The sequence below is a fragment of the Corvus cornix genome, chromosome 1A (assembly GCF_000738735.6).
Source record: "Corvus cornix cornix isolate S_Up_H32 chromosome 1A, ASM73873v5, whole genome shotgun sequence".
NCBI classification, from domain to species: Eukaryota; Metazoa; Chordata; class Aves; order Passeriformes; family Corvidae; genus Corvus; species Corvus cornix.
In genome coordinates, this window is record NC_047057.1 from 7,028,349 (window position 1) to 7,042,454 (window position 14,106).

Genomic DNA, 14,106 nt, shown 5'->3' on the forward strand with positions numbered 1-14,106 from the left:
ATCCTGAAATAAACTATGTGGCAATAGTTAAACAGAACACTTTAATAATTTATTTCTGTACTTACCTTTTCCTTAACAGAGTATATACTACTAGAGTTGCAGGGTTATTTATAATTTAGAAACACTTAGCACAAAGAAATTGAAATAAGCAACAATTAAGATTTAACACTGAATAATGAATGAACATGCTTATTGCAAGGCAGTTATTTATCCTAGTATAATTTCAATGTTGCTGTACCAAATTGTATGAAATTATAGCTTTTTATTCATATTTATTCCAACATTGTTCTCTCATAAATCATTAATGGGTCAGATTCACTGTTAAAGGTCTCTCTCTGCTATCCTAATAGTCTGAGCTGCAGACTGTCTCAGCAGAATTTTCCATTCAGAAATGTCAACAGAAAAAAGGCTTCCTCATCCCTAAATGATCTCTAAGTAAGCTAGTTTGTTTATCACCTGTGGTTTATTAAACAGGTCCAGAAAATATATTTTCTGGTAATGTTAAGTGAAGTAATGATGCTGAATGTATTCAGCAGTACTTTCTGTATCAGACTTAGTACTCTAGTTTACCAAACATTATTCACGTGTATACAGGGCATATAAAATAGTGGTACTATCCCATTAGAAATCATTATTAGACAAAAAGGTGACATTTGTCACATAAATGGCTGTGTGGTTAATAATTCAGTTGTGTTGACTTCCATTGTTTTCATCACTAATCCACCGTTTGGACAAAAGCAGGACTTGGGATATTTTTTAATGCAACATCCATTTTATTTACCACTGTTGCTCCTGTTGCCACTGTATCTCAGCAAACATTTGTCCTTACAACATTGGCAAAATATTAGTTTTCCCTGTCTTACATGTGGATGAAAAAGAGGTACAGAAAGATGAAATAAAATTCTCAGAAGATTCTAAATTCAGATTTTGATTTGCTCGGCACTCACAATCACTATCAAACATTGGAAAGGTCAACTGTGCCCTGAACCCCCTGGTTCCAACTGAGGCACTGATTCTGAAAAACTTCCTAAACAAGTTCTTCCAAGCTTGTTCCTGAGTGATTTAGCTAAGGTCATCAGCACAACCAAGAATCAAACTTTGATCTTTCCCAGTGCTCCTCTGATACCTTAATCATAAACCTTCTGGCTTTTACATGAGTCTTTTATAAGGTCATATTAAAACAATCTGCTTTCAACAGCCCTTCAACACGACCAAGAACAACTGAGTTACCCAAAGAAAAGGCTTTAAAATGTGGCTCTCTATAAGGTTTTTTAAAACTGTCCTGGGACATACCTAGAGCTACAGTGGATTTCCCTCAACAGCAGGGAGGATGTTCTCATCTCCCTGACTCTTTCATAGGTGCTGGTTTCTGTAAATGGCATTGCCTTTCACCTTGCATCTCCTCCGTGTCTCAGGAATCTGTGTGTCTCTGATACATCAGCAAGAAAGGACAGAAAGGTACTGAAAATTATTTCAACACTGCACATGGACAACTGATTTCCCCAGCGAAGAATGCAAAGGATTTCTATGTTCTGTCACTTAAGCTTGTTAAGTGGTACTGCTGAGGGAAACCGGAATCAGTGATGGCACAGCAAGGGATCAGTCCCTGCAGAAGTCACGGGGCGATCAGAGAAAGTGAGGGTTGGGAACAGGCATGACCATTACGCTGTTTCTTCCTTGCCACTTTGTGTTGACAACACTGGTCAAGTTGTTGAAGGTGTCTAGGGATATGAAAGGAGGAGGTGCTGGGAACCCCATTTGGGTTGGAGAACACAGATGACTCATCCCCACAATCCTGCTCTATCTGGGGACACACTGCTTGGTAAGGGGTGTCCACGGGTGGGGGCCACCCACTCATGCCAATTGTTTTACCCTCCCCAGGGCAATGCCTGTGAAGTCTTGAGCTTGTCACAGGGGCTTTGAGACTGCAGGGAGACACCATGGATGCAGAGTCCTGCTCCCCAGGAAAAACATCCTATTTTATGTGTTCAAATGCTCTCTTCATAAATGGAAGACAGTAAACAAAAACAGAGCTTAAGGTATCAAACAGGGCTTTTCTCCTTCATCAGACTGTGCATTGCTGCCTGTGTAGTGGCATTGCAACGTCCTGCTGAGGACCAGGGATGCTGAGCAGAGGGTGGGAGTGAAGCCATTAATGCATAGGGTGATTTGTCAGGGGAGGTTTCCCTTCCGGGCTGTGAGGGATGGATGCCTCCAGGGTTTCTCAGCACTGGGACTCCTGAGGGAAGCTGTGAGACAGATTTGGGTGGTCAGTGAGCAGTGTCACTATGGTGACACTGAACAGACATCTTGGTATGGTGAAGACTATTTTAAAGCAGATCACAGAGATGGGCTTGCAGCTCAGTTCCTCTCCTGTTGTCTCTGGTGTGCACCTCCCACATGCTTTCTCTGCAGCTTGCGTAACTCAGGACTATATATACAAACATTTCATACCTATTCCAGGCTGATACAGCCCATATTCTTCCTCTTAAACATGGTGAAGATACCACTGATCATATCCTTCCTGAAGTGATTTCACTATATTGACCACTCCAATTGGCTTTTGCAGTACCATCTTCTACTAAAAGCATGTTTCTGGGGTATTTCAAAAAGAAGTCTGTGCTGATCAAGCAGAAGTTCTTTTATATTTTGTTTATATTTAAAGTTTTAACATCAGCTACAGGCAGGGTTGTGTTGTTCTAGGTGTTAGTACTTAGTACTGTTAGTACTTAAAATATGTACATTCCTGCCCTATAGCCCTTGGATCCCTGGTGGAAATAGAAGTAGAGTCTGGGTGTAGAAGCAATGTAAATATCAACATGAAAAATAAACAGGCTGAAGGAGAAAAGTTTCCATGTCTGCATCAGAGGGTTTCTGCCAGCTTTGCTCTATCTGAACTTTAGCCAGAAACACACAGCTTGTGAAAAATCTTCAGTTGGCACTCCAGAGCCCCTTCTCTTTCCACCACCAAAAGTCCACAGGGGGAAGCTACACCTGCCCTTGGGGGATACTGTCAGCACTTCCCTTAGTGAAAGTAACTCACTTGTGTATAATAGCAGCCGTGCTGCTCTCATTGAAAATCTACTTGCCTATAGGTCTGAATCATCAGTTTTGGTGGATTATTTATCTGTCTGTGAAAAGTTGATTGCACAAATTTACTCTTTCTTGGTGTAAGTTTGCTTATTTAGTAAGGATGGACACATCCTTGCTTCTATGAAAGCAACTAAAATGAGAAAGAATGTCTGGGGTTTCTGTGTTCATTATCCCACTGATATCATCTCCAAAACTAAATCTGTCTTTCAGGGCTATATTCACATGGCAGCTCTGGTCCTCTGCAGGCCTTCTCTCTGCAGCTCATGGAGTAGGTCTACTCGTGCTGTTGGTTTAGAGATGAATTCTTATCAGACTAAGCATTTTCAGTCTGTTTTTCTATAGGTGTCAAACTCCAAAGAGAATTGCAGTTGAATCTTTCATTTAGCCAAATGACTTATAAATTGAACCTCATTGCTCATACATCAATGACAATTTTGTTCATGCCCTCCACCATACCAGTACCAATGCTTGGCAATCCAGCACCCAGCAGCCATGCATTTTCTAGTTTTCCAGTTATAAGGATGGAATGGGAAGCCTTACTGAGAGCTGAGGCACTTCAGATTGCCTAGCTATTTTTCAACACCATTAACTAATGAATGGGACAATCTACATGACTGGGCTAAAACTCTGGAGAGGTTTCCTCTCTTCCCTACCATGTACTATATCCTAAATTTCCCACATTTGTTCCCCTTCACAGTGTTTTGCAGGGCTCATCTCTTTATGCAGCTTCCTGACAAAGAAGAGCTGACGTGGGTGCCGGGGAAGATTATGTATAGCTTTGTTGTGGGTGGCTCCCCCTTGGCATTTGAGGATTTATACTGCATTATTCAGAACTATAATGTGTTACTGTGGTGCCTGGAGCCATATGTCAACTCGGTATCACCTGCTGTCCTTTGTAAACTTTCTTTGGAGGAGAACCATGCTCAGTGTAAGGTCACAGAGGAGGTTCCCACCACACCTGTGCTCTTGTGGCATTTTACAAATACTGAAGCTAATAGTTTCATCAATAGATTTTTCTCAAAGGTCACCCATCAGAGAAGTATCTTTCCCCAAGCCCTTGCTGTGCCCTCCAGATTTCATCTTAGGGAAGCAAATTTCTAAAACAATTCCAATTTCATCTCAAAATTCTGGTGCATCTTTCAAGACTGACACAAGAAGCTGAATGCAAAGATTTCTTTCTCTCAGAGATCATGGAGAACTTGCACAGTAGCATAGATCATCCAACACATTCATCACATTTATATGTGCCCTAGCAGAACTTGACCTTAATGCCTGATGAGAACTACACTGAAATATAGCATGTGTTATTTAATCAGAAAGAAAGTGATAGACAAGCTTGAGTCTCCTTGCCAATTATAATTAGAGACGTCGTCACCTCTGGAAGAGAAATATTTGTAAAGTAACCCAAACCTTGCAGTGACAGACCTGTGCCAAGCACACAAATTGCTCACATCCTGATTTTGGCTGGCTGAAATCGGGTAGCTTAAATCAGGACATAAAAGAAAACAAAGAAACAAACAAACCCAGGAAAAGTTGCAGAAAATGTGGTGAGGTGGAGAAAACAAATAAATTTCTACTATGGAAATGGAGAAGTTCCTTCATGAAATGTTAATCAGTTGCTGACATATAATTTTGCTGAAAATTAATCAAAGTGCTTTAAATTTCAATTGTTTGCTGTTGTATCTCAGATTTTTTTTCTTTCCTTATGAAAAATGACAAAAATGGCTTTCCAAGTAAGTGATTTTGTGAATTCCATTTAATTTTGAAAACCCATACAGGAAAAACATTAATTAATGCAATTACCAGCAGCATGAGGCTACAAACCATACAAGTTCATGCCATGCCTACTATACTGTAAAAGAGCTTGAAAAACCCTAAAAATTTACGAGAAATTTCAGTATAAAGATATATAAAGCAAGAGATTATATGTCAGTGTAGAAGTAAATCACCAGTCCTAAAATAAAAACTTATACTCTGTTACTTTAGAACAAGAAGAGAAATTCAGAACACTGTGTTACTGTTTGTACTGTGTGAGCATCAACATCTGATGCTTTATGTTTTCTACAATGTCAACATACAGCAGATGCCCAGCCCTCTCCTCAGAGATCTATGATATCCTGTTTCAGAAAAAAAAATTAAAATATTAATCAGGCAGGAAAACAGATGTCTCTTGCGTATTACTCTTTAAGTTTCCAGATATTAGATAACTAAATTTTAGATTAGAACTAGATGTATTAATTTAGCCTGGTGAGGAACAAGGAGCTCCTGAAGATCACCGGACCTTAATATGGTGTGGAAATATGGGTCTTTGTTACTTGTTAAAATACATGAGAGCATTTGGCACCGGCTCAGTCCTTCCAAAGTGAGCTCGGTCTCAGGAGAGGGAGTTACAATGAGCAGACCACCAGAGGCAGGGTGAGGCCAGGCAGGCTCCCAACTCGTTAGGGTTTCTCCCTGCTCTGACAATAAGTATATCCAAGTGCACTGAGAAGTCCAGCTGTGAGCCCGAGGCTTTGTGCCATCTGGACAGTTTGTGGTGTAATGATCTTGATGTAATGCAGGGTTAGACCTATGAAAGTCCCACCATCTTTCCTTCTGTCTTCTTTGGATTGAGCTGAATCTTACTGCTTTTTGTCCATCTGCTTATTTCTTCCGGGCATTGGTGACAGCTGAAAGCCCACCAGCAGTGACTGCAATGAACAGGCAAGTGCTGTGTGCTTATTGATTGTATGGTAGTTGACTTTAGTCTCAGCCTTCACGTGTGGTCCCATAAAGACATGGAAAAGGAAAAATGGGAGTATAAAGCCTTCGGGGACAAAGGAACAGCTGGCTTCTGTGACCTGTGGATGTCACAGCAATTATTCCTGCTAGGTGGTGTGGGAACACCAGCACCAGGCTAAGGTCAGCAATGTCAAATGTTGGGTGAGAGAGGTGATGGCATAAGTGTGGAGTAGTCTTGCTCAAAGTAAACCATGATGTTTTCAGTGTCATGTCCTGGGATGAAATATTTAGCTAAGAGAAGCTTTAAAACTTAGTGCTTAATGCAAGTGAGGCTTAACTAAGTGAAGTTAACACCATCCAAAGCACAGCCCCCTAAGGAGTATCTGTGCATTTAGTCTTTAGACACGTATTTAACCTCTCCCTCTTAATTGATTCTTAAGCATCTATTTTTTTCTGCCCACACAGAGATCATTGCTGCTTTGTGCTCCTAATCACTTCTCAGCTCTCTGCAATGCCTGCAGGGTTTTTCTTGAGGCTGGATCTCCCCGTGAATCTGTGTTCCAGCCGAGGTGCTCTGCCTGGGCATTCTGGGCTCACTCCAGAGTGAGCTGCCAGATTTCAATCTTGCCATTCTGCCAAGATGTTTTCCTCACACTGTGGCAATACAGAAAATATGGCTGAGCCTTTGCATATGTGGAGGGCAGAGAGTCCTTTGTCATTATTGTTTGTGTTGAGGCTCAGTCTGGCTGGCAGCACAGCCAGCCTCAGAGTCACACCAGACTCACAGAGCAGCAGAGTGTGCACCCTTTCTTGTCTCTGTCTGTATATGGGGTGACTTCTGCTGCCACCCAGCCTGCTCTGATGGCATGCAATCCTGGCTTAGACCCCAATAGCAGCATTCAAACCTGGCTTGGTGCTGTCCACATTACTGGTTAGGATAGGAGAAACTGAAATAGCAAAGCTGATGACCAGCAGTGGGCAAAGTCCCCTCTGTGGCTGCTTCTCCCCACCCTGATTTAGTGGTAAGTCAAATAAAAACCTTACCAGGCTGGTGCTCCCATCCCTGTCTGGTCTGAGCTGTATCTCCCAGTTTGCCACAGCAGTACCAAACACTCAGCTGGAAATTTTCCAAGTTAAGATGGCTCTTCCCATTTGCTGATCGAGGCAATATTTCTGCCTCTGACATATTCACTGCAAGCACCTCAGAGCAGGAGCTGCTGCCTTGCCTGTGGCTGTGGAAGGCTGAACTCTTGTCTCATCACTACTGCCGGTTCAGTGATGAGATTCCATATGCCTAATTTGCTCAGTAACATATCGCAACATTTTAGGCACTTTTGACCTCCTCCAGGAGTATCTCCTGCCTATTCTGGTCTAAAAAAGACACTGGGACCCCCCAAAGGCATGAAATTATTTCCAATGAACATGTAGGTGCTTGCTTTGGGGAGACTGGTTCACCTAGCATTTACAATCTGAGGTCAAGGTAGGTGCCTGATTACAGACAGGGTTTCACCTACTGGTCCCTTGTTTTGTCGTGTTCCTGGTAACAACACAAAGCATTAGAAAGGGATCAAAACATGGAATGAATGTTCAGGTTTTTAAAGAAAGAACTGTTTAGCAGTGGACTGTAGCTTTTTGATGTTTAGTTGTTTTCTTTTTCTTTTTTTCTTTTTTTGTTTTTTTGAACATAAAAAGATTAAAGATTTAACATCAGTAGCCTCTGTTGAAACGATCCTTCCCTCCTCCACCTCCGTCTACGCCCTTCCCCCCAGAGCCCAGACGGGTAACTCTTCCATCACATGAATGTTACCTCCAGGCTGCAGCATTCAGCCGAGTGTGAAATCACAATTAACGGAGCAAGTGTTTTGTAAGTGAGCAGAGACGGCCACAAATTACATCCTCCTATTAGCTGATTTTAGAACAACACTGTTGAACAGCTTCATGATTACTGGGCTGTGGCGTGTATTAAAAAAACATTAATAAAACATAATTGATTGTGAATTCTGCTTACTGCCTTTATAGTTTTAATCACAAAAGTCTGAGAAGTTTGTTGGAAACAAAAGCTGCCCTCAGCTATTTATGGGAACTGGATTGTACTAAAAATTTTACAGAACTTTATTTGCAGCTGTTGTAAATCAGTAAACTACTGAAGCCTATGGAGTTTTCTGACTGATAGATTGCCTTTGCCTTTTTCTTTTCCAGTCAGCAAAGAAAGGCACAAGACTGACTTACCTCCACCAGCAAGTACCCCTGAAGTGGGAACAACATCCTCGGTCTCTCAGACCTGCCATGCACTAGGCATGTCCTAAGATGCAAGTAATGTCACCAATAGGGAGCAGGAGCTGCTGGCTTCTATTTACTGAGAAACAGGCAAATACGGAGCTATACTTCAAAACCACTCACATTTATGTCTTTCTTTTGGGCCCCAGATTGTTTTCAAAGCTTAAATCATGTATTCTTACAGGAACCTGGAATGTTAATTCTGATTCATGACCCTGTCTGGGCTCATGGAGGGACAAGGTGTGTCACAAAAGTTTATGGCTACATTATGAAACTTGGATGCCCTGCTATGAATTTATGGACTTTAAAAAGGCTGCTCACAATCAGTCAAATGTGGGACTTTGAAAGAATTTGAAACCCAGCCAGTGACACAAATGGACTGCTCTTCTTCATCAGGTATCTAAATCTCACTCTCAGGCTGAGAATTCCCAAAACACTTCAGACACTGCCTGAACTTGATCAAGGTGATGCTTAACTCCACACATAAGCCAAATTTAGTCAGAGGAAGATGGACCTCTGCCAAAATCCTCAGGGAAATAGGCTCAGGGAGGTGGGCAGGATCTTGCCCTAGCTGTAACTATTTAAGCAGTTTCCTCACCCCACAGAGAGGTGGCATGAAGTGAGGAATAAACCTTACAAGTTCTGAATCTCTCCTGCTGTGACCACTAAAAATGCTAGTGCTAGGAGTGTTGAAAAATCTTAGAAGTGCATCTAAAATTAGGTAATATAATGCCTGCATTATTTATTGACTTTTTTTCAGCCTGTGCCCTGGAAAATAAACTTGTATAAACAGTGGGAGTAGATTGCTGAAAAGCATTTCCTGTTAAAGAGCTAGCGGCAAGGGTTATTTTCAATGAAAATAAACCAGAGAAAGCAAATTTTTCTTGTTTCTGCAAAGATTTATCTCATGAAGGCAGCAACAGACATGCCTTGTCTTGACCAAGGGAGTGACTTCTACTGCTAAGAAATGAAATGTATGTCAGTTACCACTCAGGCTCATCTCAGTTTAGTACTCAGCTCTTTGCAGAGGCATCCTGGAACAAACAACTCCAACCTGCACCAAGCTTCTCTTCTTCCCATACCACCTGTCCCTCCCTCAGACCTGATGTAAACTGCTTGCTTGGCTCCTTTCATGCAGCTCCACAGCAGTGTATGTACAGGCAGACATATATTTTTATGAGAAGAGCCAGAACCTCACACCCCCAACACATTCACTGCATTCTCTCACTCTAAATGGCCATTGCTATGGCAACAACAGCTTAACTCAAAATTTAGAGAGGCATTTAGCACAAATTATGAAAGAAGAGATGCGACACTGGGTAAAGCCATGCATGGTTTCATGGTCCACTGTGGCTCTATTCACCGATTGCTTCAGGACACCCTGGGGACCTTGCCACTTGTCTGTCACCTTCTGCCCAGCATGGTGCAGGAAACAGCTTTCTCTAACACTGGCTTTGTCTTTATTCTTTTCTGTGCTGACAGTAAATGGCTTTTCAGCCATCTGATCGGCCACAGAACTGAATTTGCAGTCCAACCAGCCTGGTCCTCAAAACCTCTGCCAGAACAATTCATGGCCTGGTAGTGTGAGCAGGGAATTCCTTGTTAATGAAGGGAAAGAAAGACACAGGCCCTATTTAGAGTATCTGGAACAGTGCTAGTGCTCTGCATCAGCATATCTGGCGGCAGATGAAGGCCCAGCTGAGTTGTAGGATAAAGCATAGTGCATGTCTGTGACACTTCTCCTTGCAAGGAGCTGCTTTTTGGTGCCAAATCTCAGGCATAGTGACAAAGTAGAGGAAAGACAAGCATGAATAACCTCAATGATTCCTAGTGAATCCATGTCTTTCTAAAACCTGTGCAAACTTTGTCCTGTGTTCTTACTTATGGCCACATTTTATATAAGCCAAGATGAAAGGTCTACAAGGAGAGGGATTTTTTGAAGGGCATGAGAGGGAGTAGATTTACAAAAGATCTAGAGAAGAAATTCTTCGCCATGAGGGTGAAGAGACACTGGAGCAGGTTGCCCACAGCAGTTGTGGACTCCCCATTGCTAGAAGTGTTCAAGGCCAGGTTGGATGGGGCTTGCTAGGGGGGTTGGAACTAAATGGTCTTTAAGGCCTCTTCCAACACAAATCATTCTATGGTTATTCTGTGACGATGATCCTTTGCTTTGGAAAAAGCACAAAATTGGCAAACACTATTCAGAGAAAGTTCATGTCTAATTTTAGACATCTAAAGTGAGGTTCCTTCTTTGGGACCCAAAGCTAGGCAGGATGAGCCTAGGTCTTAACTGTGCTCCTTTCATTCCTCACTAGAGGCAGACAAAGGGTTTTGGTCAAGGAAGAGTTAAAAATGCTTTGCATGGATGTTTGCATAGAGGCTTATTATTTCTTGGAAGGTACAGTCCACAGTAAGGATGTACTCCTGCCTCACTCCAGGAGGAGTTAGATCTGATTTATTTTGAGACAATCAGGACTGGATATTCTTTCTGTGTGGCCTGTGTGCCTTCTAATAACAAGCTCTCTTGTTATTACAGTTCTCATTGCAATCTAAGATTAATACTTGTATCCCAAATTTCACCGAGGCCAGCATGAATGAATAACAATCCCATTAAAGAATTCAAGAACTGGCCAAGAGTCACTAGTTGTATTTGTTAACGAAACTGAACCAGAGGTGAGGATTTCATTGCTTTGCTTGTACTTTCTGGCTTTGATCAGGGAGAAACTTCATGTCTGCCAGCATTTCTACTGACCACAGGAAGGCAGAGCCATCCACATGGCAGTGGGCATGCAATGAAAGCCATTTTGTGATAATTGCCTCAAATTCTCCTGTCAAGCAGTGACTGAAAAATGAGAGCTGAGAAACCACAAGACCAGGTGCATAAAAAAAAGTAGGTTAGGAATTGTACATGCCAGATTGTGAACCAGACTGCACTCCCCTCAAGGGCATATTCTTCCAGTTCCACGGCTTGTTTCATGGAGAGGAAGATGATGGAGAAGAACTGACTCTGGAGATTGTCTCTTTTTCCCGGGGCTGTGGTGTTACTCCACGTGCCAGTGCCATGGCTCTGGGAGGCAAAGGGCCCTACATCACACGTGATGAACTGCAGAGGTATCTTCGAGCAAGGAGAAAATTCAGGAAACAAACAGCAGCCTTGGATGTGGTTCTGCTCCAGCAGTAGCTGAGCAGCAGCTCAGGGTGTTGCTGAGCCTGGGGACAAGTTCTGGGGATCTCACTGAAAGTGCCTGGGAAGAGGGGAATTACACAAGGATAACAAGCATGGAAATGTGAAGGAATTTGATGGGAAATTTTGAAATTCAGTTTCTAGGGCAGATAGGTTTGACAACATCCTAGACCTTTAAGCTACATGACAACTTGCAGAGAGAAAGAACTTCAGTTCCCTGAGTTTTAAATTGAAGGACCTTATGTGCTTTTTAGGACTATCACATTAAGTTTGGCATCAAGCAGTGAAATACCCTCCCTTCATGGCTCAGGCCCAGCTGCCTTTCTCTCAGGAAAGCAAAATCAGCATGGCCAACATCTTCTGCCTCTTTCTATTCCACAGAGGAATGAAAAAATATACATGGAAAACAGGAGAGGCCTGTGAAAGCAGGTGACAATATTTAAAATGGGAAATCCTGTGGCATCTCTCCAATATAAAATGAAGACAACACTTGAGTAACAGCCTACTCTTATCACAGGCTGCATGATTTTAGTACATCCTAGTGGGTTGTAGAAGTGACATCTTCATTTGCAATAAAAAAGTGTCAAAGATTGCCAGTACTCCTGACCAGAGGAATTCTCACTGGTTTAGATAAGCCACTGACTGCTTTGACTGTGCCCTACCTGTAGCTTTCCTGTCTAAAACAAGTCTGCAAGGCCTGACATCAGGGTTTGCTGAATTCAGAGCCAAGCTTTCACTGATGTCAGTCAAACACAGGTTATCCCCAGGTGACATTCGTGTTCCGGTTTGAGTGTTTTCTTTCTGACATAGTATAAGACCAGGGCATTTTATTTTTTCCAAGACAGATACATTATCTGGCAGTTTCCAGCTGATGTAAGATAGGTTACAATAGTGATACAGCCTATCTATGGAAAGTCTCTTTGCCTGTGGTTTCCTGCAGGGGGGTTTTTTGGTGTTTACTATGTGGCTGAGCTCACTTTTCCGCCTTTCTTTATCAAGGGATTTTAATCTCATTCTTCATTCCTTTATTCAGCCACCTTCCTTTCCTCAAAAGGAAACCTGTAAGAAATTAATGTCTTCAAAGTCTGTATTTTGTACGATTTTGTTGACACTGGCTAGCATTCAGTCTTTATTGGAATTGGCAGTTAATGTAATTGCATAAGCCCTATTTCCTTAGAAAAACAGCCTTCAAAAGATCAGAGCATGCTACAAGAACTCCTCTATCCTTGCAGTGTACCAGGCTCTAACTTTTACACCTCCCCTGTTGTTATGTAAGCCAATAGCACAGCTTTATTCCCAGAACTTGTCAGTTACAGAACGTGATTCATCTAATATACTTTAGACATTACAATAGGATGAAATAAATTGCACACTACTGTATCTGTTTTTCTCCATGGACAGTGACCAGGGACTGTAGAACTGGACAAAGGAATTTTCTGCTTGGAGTGGACTCTTGAGACTCTCATTTAGTCAGTGAGGCCAACATGGCCAAAAGTTGTTGGCATGCAACTCATTTCACAGAATCACAGAAGCAGTCAGGCTAGAAGGGACCACAGTGGATCATCTGGTCCAAGCTCCCTGCTCAAGCAGGGTTATCCCAGAGCACATGACACAGGATTGCATCCAGATGCTTCTTGACTATCTCCAGTGAGGGAGACTCCACACCCTCTCTGGGAAACCTGTTCCAGTGCATGGTCACTGCACAGGACAGTTCTTCCTCACATTCAGGTGGAACTTCTTGTGCATCAGTTTCTGCCTGCTGCCTCTTGTCCTACTGCAAGGCTGAACAGGCTCAACTCCCTCAGGCTGTCCTTGTAAGAGAGATGCTTCAGTCCATCATCTTTGTAGCCTCTGCTGGACCCTCTCCATGTCTCACTTGTACAGAGGAGCCCAGAATGGACACAGTATGTATATGTGGCCTCACTAGGGGTGAGTAGAAGGGCAGGATCACCTCCCTGGATGTGCTGGCAATGGTTTTCCTAATGCATCCCAGGATATCATTGGCCTTCTTGACTCCTGGGGCACATTGTTAGCTCATGGACAGCTTGTTGTGCACCAGAACCCCGAGGTCCTTTCTATTTTAGGCTGATTCACACCCTACATTCTATTGACAGTATTGATGGAATCCACATATCATCACTCAGTTCACATGAGACATCAACAACAAAGAAATCTAGGTAAGATGGACTCCCCTTCATTCTCTCAGATGTTCAGTATAGCAGAGGACTGGTCCCTCTGTCACATTATTTAGATGTTATCATGCCCTGGTAGTATCAAACCTTGTGCCTTAGCATTAAAAGCCCTCCTCTGTGAGTAGGAGCAATACCATATGAAACAGGGAGAACTCACATTTTGCAAATCCATCCTCTCTGTGGGCAGTGTTTCAGTTTCATTCTGGGATCATTGATTTGCTAGCTTTGAGCTGTTTCCTTCATCAAGCCCAGAGGATAAGCTTTTTTTGCACTGCATCTTTCTCTCTTCTATGGCTAATGCTAGTTTATTCTCCTTCAAATCTTATGTAACGCTTTTACAGGAGGATACATCTGTGATATGCTCTTTGGCTGTTTTTTTGGAAAAAATATGAATAAACCAGAATAAACTGGAAGATTGTCAGTGTATTTTGCAGATTATCTGTGTTCCAACTCTACTCACAGGAAAATGCAAAGTCGATTAAAACCCACCAAGTGTAATAAATATGTTTTTTGATTCTGTCAGCATGGCTAAAGATAAAAGCTAACAGCAAATCCATAATACATTCATACAGATCAAATGATCTATCAATCCATAAGCTTGCATTCATGACAGATAAATGCTCTTATTATCTTCATAGC

At 42.3% G+C, this 14,106-nt stretch overlaps 1 protein-coding gene across 4 annotated transcripts in view; it reads right to left on the reverse strand.

Moving 5' to 3' along the window:
* GRM3 (glutamate metabotropic receptor 3) overlaps positions 1-14,106 on the reverse strand; it is a 102,285-nt gene that overhangs the window by 45,259 nt on the left and 42,920 nt on the right. The window lies entirely within an intron of this gene.